At 46.2% G+C, this 13,891-nt stretch overlaps 1 protein-coding gene across 1 annotated transcript in view; it reads right to left on the reverse strand.

Annotated features, from left to right (window-relative positions):
* LOC126092398 (sodium-dependent noradrenaline transporter-like) overlaps positions 1-13,891 on the reverse strand; it is a 456,764-nt gene that overhangs the window by 158,859 nt on the left and 284,014 nt on the right. The window lies entirely within an intron of this gene.

Consider the following 13,891-nt stretch of genomic DNA (forward strand, 5'->3'; position numbering starts at 1 on the left):
TATGAATCTTAAGTGCTGTCCATAAATCCGTAGGAGTACGAGGTACGAGGGGGTGGAGATCTATTCTGAACAGCACGTTGCGGTGCATCCCAGATATGATCAATAATGTTCATCTCTGGGGAGTTTGGTGGCCAGCGGAAGTTTTTAAAAAGAGTGTCCCTGGAGTCACTCTGTAGCAATTTCGGATATGTGGGGTGTTGCATTGTCCTGCTGTAATTGCCCAAGTCCGTCGGAATGCACAATGGATATGAAAGGATGCCGGTGACCAGACAGGGTGCTTCCGTATGTGTCACCTGTCAGAGTCGTATCTAGACGTATCAGGGGTCCTATAACATTCCAAGTGCCTACGCCCCACACCATTACAGAGCCTCCACCAGCTTGAACAGTCTCACCTGCTGACATACAGGAGCCATGAATTCATGAGGTTGTCTCCATATCCGTACACGTCCATCAGCTCGATATTTGAAACGAGACTCGTCCGAGCAGGGAACGTGTTTCCAGTCATCAACAGTCCAATGTCGGTGTTGACGGGCCCAGGCGAAGCGTAAAGCTTTGTGTCGTGCAGTCATCAACGATACACCACTGGGCCTTCGGCTCCGAAGGCCCATATCGATGATGTTTCGTTGAATGGTTCGCACGCAGACACCTGTTGATGGCCCAGAACTGAAATCTGCAGCAATATGCGGGAGGGCTGCACTTCTGTCACGTTGAATGATTCTCTTCAGTCGTCGATGACTCTGTTCTTGCAGGATCTTTTCCCGGCCGCAGCGATATCGGAGAGTTGATGTTTTGGCGGATTCCTAACATTCACGGTACACTCGTGAAATGGTCGTACGGGAAAATCCCTAGCGTGGAGATACTGTGTCCCATCGCTCGTGCGCCGACTATACCACCAAGTTCCAACTCTCTTAAATCTTGGTAATCTGCCATTGTAGCAACAGTAACCGATCTAGCAACTGCGCCAGATACTTGTCTTATATAGGCGTTGCCGACTGCAGCGCCATTTTCTGCCTGCTTACGTATGTCGGTATTTGAATACGCATTCCTATACCAGTTTCTTTGGCGCTTCATTGTACACTCCTGGAAATGGAAAAAAGAACACATTGACACCGGTGTGTCAGACCCACCATACTTGCTCCGGACACTGCGAGAGGGCTGTACAAGCAATGATCACACGCACGGCACAGCGGACACACCAGTAACCGCGGTGTTGGCCGTCGAATGGCGCTAGCTGCGCAGCATTTGTGCACCGCCGCCGTCAGTGTCAGCCAGTTTGCCGTGGCATACGGAGCTCCATCGCAGTCTTTAACACTGGTAGCATGCCGCGACAGCGTGGACGTGAACCGTATGTGCAGTTGACGGACTTTGAGCGAGGGCGTATAGTGGGCATGCGGGAGGCCGGGTGGACGTACCGCCGAATTGCTCAACACGTGGGGCGTGAGGTCTCCACAGTACATCGATGTTGTCGCCAGTGGTCGGCGGAAGGTGCACGTGCCCGTCGACCTGGGACCGGACCGCAGCGACGCACGGATGCACGCCAAGACCGTAGGATCCTACGCAGTGCCGTAGGGGACCGCACCGCCACTTCCCAGCAAATTAGGGACACTGTTGCTCCTGGGGTATCGGCGAGGACCATTCGCAACCGTCTCCATGAAGCTGGGCTACGGTCCCGCATACCGTTAGGCCGTCTTCCGCTCACGCCCCAGCATCGTGCAGCCCGCCTCCAGTGGTGTCGCGAAAGGCGTGAATGGAGGGACGAATGGAGACGTGTCGTCTTCAGCGATGAGAGTCGCTTCTGCCTTGGTGCCAATGATGGTCGTATGCGTGTTTGGCGCCGTGCAGGTGAGCGCCACAATCAGGACTGCATACGACCGAGGCACACAGGGCCAACACCCGGCATCATGGTGTGGGGAGCGATCTCCTACAGTGGCCGTACACCACTGGTGGTCGTCGAGGGGACACTGAATAGTGCACGGTACATCCAAACCGTCATCGAACCCATCGTTCTACCATTCCTAGACCGGCAAGGGAAATTGCTGTTCCAACAGGACAATGCACGTCCGCATGTATCCCGTGCCACCCAACGTGCTCTAGAAGGTGTAAGTCAACTACCCTGGCCAGCAAGATCTGCGGATCTGTCCCCCATTGAGCATGTTTGGGACTGGATGAAGCGTCGTCTCACGCGGTCTGCATGTCCAGCACGAACGCTGGTCCAACTGAGGCGCCAGGTGGAAATGGCATGGCAAGCCGTTCCACAGGACTACATCCAGCATCTCTACGATCGTCTCCATGGGAGAATAGCAGCCTGCATTGCTGCGAAAGGTGGATATACACTGTACTAGTGCCGACATTGTGCATGCTCTGTTGCCTGTGTCTATGTGCCTGTGGTTCTGTCAGTGTGATCATGTGATGTATCTAACCGCAGGAATGTGTCAATAAAGTTTCCCCTTCCTGGGACAATGAATGCACGGTGTTCTTATTTCAAGTTCCAGGAGTGTATTTCACGTATGTACGAGTATAAATAATTTTCTGTCCTATGGCGGAAAGCTGCAAAAACATTAAGACGTAGAGTGTCTTTAAATGCGAACATTTTAGCTTAGGCTTTACCGTGATTGTTACTGATATCGAATGAAACAAGTTAAATGTTGCCAGTCACTGTTTATTTACATCCACAACGCGGTTCGAAGGTTAAAACTTCCTTCATCAGGTGAACTGACATGTATTAGTACGACATGTGTGTGTATTGTGTTACAGATTTGGGGTAACTTGTGGCACTGCCTAATGTAGAAACAAAAAACAGTATTTCAGAACGTGGTTTTGGGCAGGTTTTTGACTAAAAACAAAACGTATATGTAAATGTGAAAATAAATAAACGAAAACGAAATACCTCCAGAGGTCACAGTCTCCTTCATCTGTCGTGAAAAATCACATGTAAACTGCCATACTTTGTAAAAAAAGATGCTGTCTGGAAACTACTAGGCGCAGAGAGCATGTAGCAAAAGAGAAACAGTAACTCTAAGTACAATGAATATATAGGAAAACAACACTGTTATTACATAATAAGTTTTGAACGATAGTGGAGATCTTTGTCTTAATGAATACATGCGTTCGATTAAGTATTTCAATGAAGACGAATTTAGTCTAGTGGTTACAAACGCCACTTTACGGCACTGATGTGTGCTTGAGTTTGGCTCAAGTAATTTAGGACCACAGATGCGAAATGTCCTCATTGCAAGCAATTGCTTGCAAATCACACCTGTTGCTGGGCGACGGATGGCACACCTGCGGAAAGTACGGACGAGAATTCTTGCAGGAAGGCCGAATCTACTTCCTGTATTTACAGCTGCAACCGTATTTCGCAAGCCACTCTATGGGGCATGGCGGAGGCTAACTTGTACCACTACGAGGCATTTCCTTTCCTGTTCCATTGGCAAACAGAGCAAGAGAAAGACGACTGCCTACATACCTCCGTACAAGCCCTAATTTATCTTATATTCTTGGTTCTTACGGGGAATGTCTTTGGCGGTAAGAGAATCGTTCTGCTACGGGCTTCAAAAGCTGGTTCTCTAAATTTTTTCAATAGTGTTTCGCAAAGAGAACGTCATGTTCCCTCAGGGGGTTTCCATTTGAGTTCCCGAAGCATCTCAGCAACACTCGCGTGTTGTCCAAACCTACCGGTAACAAATACATCAGCCCGCCTCTGAACTGCTTCGACCTATCTTCCTTTTATCCGACATGGTGGGAATCCCAAACAGTCGAGCAGTTCTCAAGAATGGATTGCACTGATATCTTATAAGCGGTCTACTTTGTAGATGAACTACTCTTTCCCAGGATTATACCAATAAGCCGAGGTCGACAATTCCCTTCCCCTGCTATCGCCCTTTTGTGCTTATTCCATTCCAAATTGCCTTGCAACTTACGCCTAAATATTTAATCGACGACATTCTGTCAAGCGGCACACTTCCGGCACTGTATTCGTACATTATATGATTGTTTTTCGTCCTCATCTGCATACACTTACATTTTTTCTACATTTAGAGCAAGCCGTTATTCATCATACCAAACTAGAAATTTAGAAAGTCATCTTGTATACTCCTACAGCCACTCAACGGTGACTCCTTACCATACACCACAGCATCATCAGCAAACAGCCGCAGATTGCTGCTCACCTTTTCTGTCAGATCATTTGTGTATGAAGAGACTAAGAGCGGGCGCTCATCACGATACCCTTGTCTCTAATAAATACTCGCTGCCGAGGACAGAATTCTCGGTTCTCTTACTTAAGAAGTGTTCGAGCCACTCGCATATCAGGCGATTAAAAAAAAAAAAAAACGGTTACGCGTCAAAAAACCCGACTACAGTATGAGCAAGCCATATGCTGGAAATGGTGAAGTCGAGTTTCGTTAATGGTTCTCTTCATTCGGAAGCCAATCTCTAAGTGCGAAAGATTATGCTAAATGGAAACGGAAGCAAAAATAGTCCTTAAGAGTAGAAAAGTGCGTACTATAATTATTGTTAATATTATATTATTAAGGTTTCACTCTTTTACAGGTAATTCTCTGACAGATTAAAGCTGTGTGTCAAGGTGCAGCTCGGGCCTAGTCTTCTGCGGGCTTTCACCAACTCTGGCCTCCGTCAACTGTCTACGGTCTGAATCAAAGCTTCAATGTTACGGTGACTCTAGGCCTCTCTTCCAAATTCCACAAATGTTCACCCTTTGTACCGTTCTACTGTAACAAGACAATGACAAAAAGAATACGACGTAGAATATGCTAGCCGCAGGGAAGGATATATGTCGAGGATGACGGTGTGCCAACAAAAGTGCCGATTATGCTGGAAGGTTCTGGGAAGAGGTACTAGCAGTCTGCGGCACTGAGGAAAGGCAGAGATGGGGCTAGAGTGCCGCTCCGGTACACAGAATGATTATTAATTTCAAAGGAAGATACAGAGTAGTAAAACCTATCCTCCACTATAGTCTTTGTCACAAGAGTGATAGTCTAAGAAAGCTTGACAAAGAACGTCAACGAAATTTAAAGGAGTAGGAGAAAGTCGTTGAGATGTTACAGTCTTGAGCTGTGTCCTGTGAGTAAACAGTACGTGAAAGTATCAGTAGGCGAAAAGCAAAACTCTAAATTCTTGTTTTCCTATGGCTACAGTTTTAATTTGTTTACAGTTTCTTCATCTAATGAGCTTCTCAGATGACTGAACACCTTGCTCTATTTATGTGTCACGAACTAATAAAGGCAAGAAAAATTAGACTGAAATATACAATCCTCTCTCTGCCTTGCGTGCTGACCGCCAGACTTAAGAAGCAACAGTAGAATGAAGTCCATAAGTTATTCCTCCTTCGAGATCCATGAAACGACACTACGACTTCCTCTCCTATATCAAACTCTTTAACGCAGAGAAACACTTGCACCCAGCGTCTCAGTTATTCGTTGGCTGCCGGCCGGTGTGGCCGAGCGGTTCTAGGCGCTACAGTCTGGAACCGCACGACCGATACGGTCGCAGGTTCGAATCCTGCCTCGGGCATGGATGTGTCTGATGTCCATAGGGTAGTTAGGTTTAAGTAGTTCTAAGTTATAGGGGACTGATGACCTCAGCAGTTAAGTCCCATAGTGTTCAGAACCATTTGAACCGTTTTTGATATTCGTTGGCTATATTACTATCTCGGTCCTCTCCTATAGCTTGCATCTTCTACATTTCCCTGTAGTATCATGGAAGATACTCTTTGTTCTTTAAACAAATGTTCCGTCATTCTGTCCGTTCTTCCAGTCAAGTTTTCCACATATTCCTTTCAATCCCGGTTCTACGGAGAACTTGTTCACTTCCTATCACTTCAGTAGACTTAATTTTCAACACCCTTCTACGGTACCTCATCTCAAACGCTTCGATTCTCTTCTTTTCCAGTTTTCCTACAGTCCTTGATCCACTTCCATACAATGTTGCGCTTCAGAAATTTCTTCTTCAAGATTAGGCCTATGCATCATACTAGTATACTTCTTTTGCTCATGAATTCCCTCGCATTAGTCTGCTTTTATGCCCTCGTTGCGCCGTTGCCATATGTTATTTGGCTTCCAAGGTAGCAGAATTCATTCACTTGGCGTATTTCGTGCTCCCCAATTCCGATGTTAAGTTTAGCGCTCTTCGGTTTAGTCTAATTCGTAGTGTGTGATCGCTCGACTGATCACTCCTTTCAACAGGTCATGCAGTTCTTCCTCACTTCCACTGAAGATAGGGAAGTCATAAGCGAATGTTCTTATTGGCGTCCCTACACTCTGAATTTTAATCCTACTCCCGAAATTTTACTTCGTCATTACTTCTTCGGTGTGTACACTGAACCGTAAGTGTGAAAGACTACATCCCGGTCTTGTGCCTTTTCTAGTTCGAGCATTTCGTTTTTCGTCTTCCATTCATATTTTCCCTCTTGGTTCTTGTACATATTGTACATTAACAGTTTACACCTATCTTCCTCAGACTTTCTACTGTTTTACACCATTTTATTTTGCCAAACGCCTTCTCTAGGTCGATAAATCCTACTAAGAGGTCTCTATTTTTTTAAATTGTTGTTTCCATTTCCAAGCGTAACGTTAGAATTTCATCTCTCGTGCCTTTAGCATTCCGAAAGCCAAACTGATCGTCATCTAACAGATCTTCAATGTTCTTTTTCATTCTTCTGTATATTATTCTTTTTAGCAACTTCATTGTTTTTCATTAGTGTCACCGATTTGCGATGGTTTTCGCAATTATCTGCCCTTGTTGCCTTGTAAATTGAGTAGGTGATATTTTTTCGAAAGTTGGTCATATGCCTCCAGAGCAAGGAATTCTACAGATCAACTTGAAAAGACGTTTGGTTGCCACTGCTCTCAATGATTTTAGGAATTTCGAAATAATCTTGTTATTCCTATCGTTTTTTTAATCACAAGTTTTCCAAAGCAATGTTAAACTCTGACTCAAATACTGGATCCCCTTTGTCTTTAAAATCGATTCTCGTTTCTCCTTCCATCACGTTATCAGAAAATTCCTCCCTCTCATATAATGTTTTCTTTACACTCAACCACTCTCTTTTTCGCGTTGAACGGTTAATTTCTGTTGGACTCTTAATTTTGAAGCCTTTGCCTTTAATTTCACCATAGGTTGTTTTGAGTTTCTTATATGCTGAAGCTGTACTTCCAACGAAAATTTCTTTTTCGACTTCTTCACATTTTTCTTGTAGCGATTTCGCCTTGGCTTCCCTGCATTTGCTTTTTATTTCACTTCCAATTGACTTACATTGCTTCTCATGATTTTTCTATCATTTCCTTCTTTCGACGATCTATTGATTTCTTCTTTTATCCACGGTTTCATCGCAGTTTTGTTTGTTGTGCCTATGTTTGTTTGTTCAACTTCTATGATTTTCCATCTTAGATATGTCCATTCCTTTCCAGTTTACTGCCTTTTGTCGTATTCATTATTGCAGTATCTACAGCGTTAGAGAACTTCAAATGCACCTCATCGTGCCTCTGTATTTCAGTTTCCCATCTATTTCCACATAGACCCTTCCAACCGATTCTCTCACACTTCGGCCATTAGAAAATACTGATATGGTTATACACTGATGTGGTTATACACTGAGCTGACATAAGTCATGGGATACGTCTCAGTGTCTCGTCTGACTTCCTTTTGCCGTAGTGCAGCAACTCGAAGTGGCATGAACTCAACAAATCGTCGGAAGTCTCCTGCAGAAATATTGAGCCACGCTGCCTCCATAGCCGTCCATAACTGCGAAAGTGTTTCCGGTGCGGGATTTTGTGCCCATGAATGTTCGACGGGATTCATCTCGGTCTATCTGGGTAGCCCAATCATTCACTCGAATTGTCCAGAATGTTCTTCAAACCAATCGCGTACAGTTATGGCCCTGTGATATGGCGCATTGTCATCCATAAAAATTCCAGCGCTGTTTGGGAACATGAAGTCCATGAATGGCTGCAAATGGTCTCCAAGAAGCCGAGCATAACAATTTCCAGTCAGTGATAGGTTCAGTTGCACCAGAGGACCCAGTCCGTTCCATTTAAACACAGCTCACACCATTATGTAGTCACCACCAGCTTGCACAGTGTCTTGTTGACAACTACGGTTTATGACGCAGTGGGATCTAGCTACACTCGAACCCTGCCATCAGTTCTTGCCAACTGAAATCTGGACTCATCTGACTAGGCCATGGTTTTCCAGTCGTCTAGGATGCAACCGATATGGTCACGAGCCCAGGAGCCCAGGAGAGGCGCTACAGGCGATGTCCTGCATTTAGCAAAGGCACTCGTGGCGATCGTCTGCTAAAAATGGTTCAAATGGCTCTGAGCACTATGCGACTTGACTTCTGAGGTCATCAGTCGCCTAGAACTTAGAACTAATTAAACCTAACTAACCTAAGGACATCACACACATCCATGCCCGAGGCAGGATTCGAACCTGCGACCGTAGCGGTCGGTCGGCTCCAGACTGTAGCGCCTAGAACCGCACGGCCACTCCGGCCGGCCGATCGTCTGCTGCCATAGGCCATTAGCGCATAATTTCGCCGCACGTTCCTAACGGATACGTTCGTCGTACGTCCCACATTTAATTTCTGTGGGTATTTCACACAGTGCTGCTTGTCTGTTAGCACTGACTACTGTATGGAGACACCGCTGCTCTCGGTCGTTAAGTGCGGGCTGTCGGCCACTGCGTTGTCCGTGGTGAGAGTCAATGCCTGAAATTTGGTATTCTCTGCACACTGTAGATGCTGTGGATCTCGGAATACTGCATTCTCTAATGATTTCCGAAATGGAATGTCCCATGCGTCTAGCTCCAACTAGCATTCCACGTTCAAAGTCTGTTAATTCCCGTCGTGCGGTCATTGTCACGTCGTGAAACTTTTCCCATGAATCACCTGAGAACAAATGACAGCTCTACGTGTGCACTGTCATTTTATACCCTATGTATCCGATACTACCGCTATGCATGTCGCTATCTCATGTCTTTTGTCACCACAGTGTGTATCTGGTCTGGGTATGCCTTACCATCCGGTATCCGACCGCAGTCTCAGGCTGATGCTGACGTTATCCAGGCGGAAAACTCCCGCATGTCTTCCATGTATAGCTCCTCCTCCTGCTGTGTTTTTTGAACAGTGCATTCGCTATCACTAACTGAAAATTATTGGAAAACTCTCTTGGTCGTTCCCCGCTTTTGTACCTACTACCGATCCCGTGTTATCCCACAAGTCAGTTTTCTGTTCCTTCCCCTATTACAGCATTACATTCAACCATGATGCTCTTTACCCGTCAAACATAGGCAAATAATTTCTCTATCTCTTTATCATCTGCTTGTGACTTCGGCATATGTATCGGAACTATTGTTGTTGGTGTTGATCTGCTGTCATTTCTGATGAGAACAATCCTATCACTGAAATGTTCACAGTAACTCACTCTCTGACCTATCTTCCTGTTCATAACGAATGCTACTCTTATTATATCATTTTCTGCTGCTGTTGATATTACCTTATATTCGTCTGACCAGAAGATCTTATCTTCTTTCCATTTTACTCCACTGACTCCGCTGTATCTAGATATAGCCTTTGTATTTACCTTTTCAGATTTTCTAGCTTTCCTACCAGATTCAGATTTCTGACATTCAGTGTCCAGACTCCTAGAATGTTGCCCACCGTTGGTTATTCAATTCTGTTCTCCTCCCCCTCTGCTGCCCCCTCCCGAAGATCCGAATGGGTGACGAATCCAGAATCATTTGCCAATGGACAGATCATTGCGAAACTTTTTCAATAAAGGAAACATGTACTGTGGATACATATGGCGTGTCTTTAAAACATTAGTTTCGATTTTCTTCTGAATCTTCACACCATTGATAATTGTTGATTATTTGCAGGTTATTATAGGGATAGTTTCCCATACCAAGAGAAATTGGGTGCTCTGAACCTGTCTGCTCTTCGTTCCCTTTGACAATATCATTGCCAGACCGTGGTGGCTACTTACGCAAGAAATCTTAGCCCGACTTTATTGCTGCTTTCTATTAACAATTACGCAATGTCTCAGATCAAGCGCGGGGCTCAGGATGATTTGATTACTAGTAAAAGAAGTTATTATTATACACAGGTTGTACATGGCGTTACTCCTATCTACTCTGTGCAGTTTCGCTGAATTTATAAAAAATTGAATATCCAGTAATATATAAGGGGCGACCAAAACGTTTCAGTTCGAAGGCTGTTCAAGCCAGAATCGGTTTGCCACTCAGGCAAAAACGCCGGGAGCATTGAGGCAATCATCCCAGCGACGGACGTGATTAAAGATAGCCGTTTCGTAAAACTCCGTGTCCTGCTGCGTGAAGAAGTCCGTAATCTGCCTGCTGAACGTCCTTGGCCGACGTGAATCGTCCACCCTTCAAGGCCTTTTTTAAGGAACCGAAGGCGTGAGAACTGCATGGGGAGAGACCAGGACTATAGGGTGGGTGTTCGAGTGTCTCGCACTTGAGTTGACGCATCTTGTGCGTTACGACATTTGCGATATGGGACGAGCGTTATCATGAAGCAGCAGCACAGCTTGTGGCAGATTTCGGAAAAATGTTGCCTCACCCGCATTCAGGCAAACAGGCATCCGATTTGCTTTTTGGTCGGCATTCAACGCCCGGCGTATGCACTGGCGGCAGACCTTACGATAGCCTGTGTCGCACGCTACCGAAGCTGTTGCCGAGGTCCTTTGCTAACGCACGAATGTTTATGTGCTATCCACCCTAATCAAAAAATGGTTCAAATGGCTCTGAGCACTATGGGACTCAACTGCTGTGGTCATAAGTCACCTAGAACTTAGAACTACTTAAACCTAACTAACCTAAGGACATCACACACATCCATGCCCGAGGCAGGATTCGAACCTGCGACCGTAGCGGTCGTGCGGTTCCAGACTGTAGCGCCTTTAGGTAGTAGTAGTAGTAGAAGGGTTTTGAGGGCGCACGACAGGAAGGTCTTCAGTACCATAGTGAGACGGGTGTCAAGAAAAAAACTCCGAACAGTTACATCATACGGAACATAAAACACGGGGAACAATCATTGAAAAATATGTGCTCACCCACACCGAAGCTTGGGATGAAGCAGGGCGTCAGCAGGAAAACATGGACAATACAGGAAGAAAAAGGTAGAGGGAGCTAAAACAATGGAGCAGATGGAAGTGGCTGGCTGACCGCAAGGAAAAAAGGGAGGAGTCAGCCACTCTGCAATACACTAAAACCTCCAGCCTAATAGTTTAGGCCAGAGTCCAGACACATCACAAAACTTAAAAACCCTAGACAAACACGTCTCATCGTTAGCTAAAACATAGGGCAGATCCCCATCAACTTGTGCTTCTGCCCTTGCATCACGGTATAAAATGCAGTCTGTTAAAATGTGCCGGACAGAGATGTGCACACCACAAGCATCACAAAACGGAGGATCCTCCCGCCGTAATAAATAGCTATGTGTGAGAGGACAGTGCCCGATCCGAAGACGTGTGAGGGCCACCTCTTCCCGCCTGAGCAGCCGGCAGGAGGAACGCCACGGCCGAGTGGTTGACTTTACCGACCGCAGTTTATTGACCGTCACCGCCAGCCATTCGTCCTCCCACAACTCCATGCACTTCCTGTGGAGTGCAGCGATGACTGACTGCAAGGGGATGGGACACTGGACCACATCCTGCTCTCTGCAGGCCTCCTTGGCAGCCCGATCAGCCTGTTCATTGCCCCATATGCCGACATGACCAGGCACCCAGCTGAAGGATACCTCTTTACCCCGCCGTTGGAGCAAGTACAGTTGGTCATGTATCAGCTGGACCATCTCTTCAGTCGGGTACAGGTTCTGCAGCGACTGTAAGGCACTAAGAGAATCGGAGCAGAGAAGAAATCGATCGCCCCGAACACGATGCATCTGCTGCAGTGCCGTCAGGATCGCGTGGAGCTCCGCTGCGAAAACGGTATATTCAGCAGGGAGGCGAATCCGGGTAACATGATCAGGGAACACCACAGAACAGCCAAGGAAAGTCTCCTGTTTGGAGCCATCAGTATAAACGACAGTGAAACCATGATGCACATCTAAAATGTTAAAAAACAGAGATTGGAACGTAAAATTTGGTGTGCCAGCTTTCTTGAAATTAGTCAAATCTAAAATAAGTTTGGGTCTCCGGAGGAGCCAAGGTGGAGATCTGCTCCAACCGCGACGTAAAACATGAAGACCAGCCATAGCGCCTTTAACCGCTCGGCCACTCCGGCCGGCTATCCAGCCTAATCGCTTGATCAACTGCCCACTAGGTATTGTCCTTAATGGACGAGGGTGGCCTCCCATATCTACTGGCGTCTTGTGTCGGAACGGGACCAGCAGAGAAGATGGTGCACTATTCCACAACGGCGGTTTTCCACAGATTCGTAGTAGTTCACGGTTCTGCATTTACTTCACGCAACTCGGAAAGATACGAATGCCACAGTAATCCCTTTCCTAGAAGTCGGTGCTTACATACCCGCATCGGAGTCGTGCTACGTCGCATGTACGCTACAGCGTCGGCCTCAAACGGAAATATCTTGCCAATTGGACATTTGCGACAATGATGGAAGCTGAAGAAAAGTGGTTCAAATGGCTCTAAGCACTATGGGAGTTGACTGCTGAGATCATCAGTCCCCTAGAACTTAGAACTATTTAAACCTAACTAACCTAAGGACATCGCAAACATCTATGCCTGAGGCAGGATTCAAACTTGCCACCGTAGCGGTCACGCGGTTCCAGACTGTAGTGCCTAGAACCGCTCGCCCACCACGGCCGGCGCTGAAGAAATGATTTAATATTTGTGACAAGGCCGGGACTTGAATCTGGGTCGTCTTGCTTGCTAGGCAGGAATGCTAGCCAGTACACCAACACAACACTAGTAACATTTCAGAACGGACTACCCAAGTTCATTGCCTTCCCAACACAAACCTCCATTCATATCTTCTGCTTATTTTCCCCTTCTTAGATAGTTGGGGAGAACATCCATTCATGACCATTGTGCATTGCGACGGGCATTTCCAGCAGAATCTACATGTACATCTACATACGTACTCCGCAATCTACCATACGGTGCGTGGCGGAGGGTACCTCGTACCACAAGTAGCATCTTCTCTCCCTGTTCCGCTCCCAAACAGAACGAGGGAAAAATGACTGCCTATATGCCTCTGTACGAGCCCTAATCTCTCTTATCTTATCTTTCCGCGAAATGTAAGTTGGCGGCAGTAAAATTGTACTGCAGTCAGCCTCAAATGCTGGTTATCTAAATTTCCTCAGTAGCGATTCACGAAAAGAACGCCTCCTTTCCTCTAGAGACTCCCACCCGAGTTCCTGAAGCATTTCCGTAACACTCGCGTGATGATCAAACCTACCAGTAACAAATCTAGCAGCGCGCCTCTGAATTGCTTCTATGTCCTCCCTCAATCCGGCCTGATAGGGATCCCAAACGCTCGAGCAGTATTCAAGAATAGGTCGTGTTAGTGTTTTATAAGCGGTCTCCTTTACAGATGAACCACATCTTCCCAAAATTCTACCAATGAACCGAAGACGACTACCCGTCTTCCGCACAACTGCCATTACATGCTTGTCCCACTTCATATTGCTCTGCAGTGCTACGCCCAAATATTTATTCGACGTGACTGTGTCAAGCGCTACACTACTAATGGAATATTCAAACATTACAGGATTCTTTTTCCTATTCATCTGCATTAATTTACATTTATCTATATTTAGAGTTAGCTGCCATTCTTTACACCAATCACAAATCCTGTCCAAGTCATCTTGTATCCTCCTACAGTCACTCAACGACGACACCTTCCCGTACACCACAGTATCATCAGCAAACAGCCGCTCATTGCTATCCAC

Source organism: Schistocerca cancellata, chromosome 7 (genome assembly GCF_023864275.1).
Source record: "Schistocerca cancellata isolate TAMUIC-IGC-003103 chromosome 7, iqSchCanc2.1, whole genome shotgun sequence".
Lineage (NCBI taxonomy): Eukaryota > Metazoa > Arthropoda > Insecta > Orthoptera > Acrididae > Schistocerca > Schistocerca cancellata.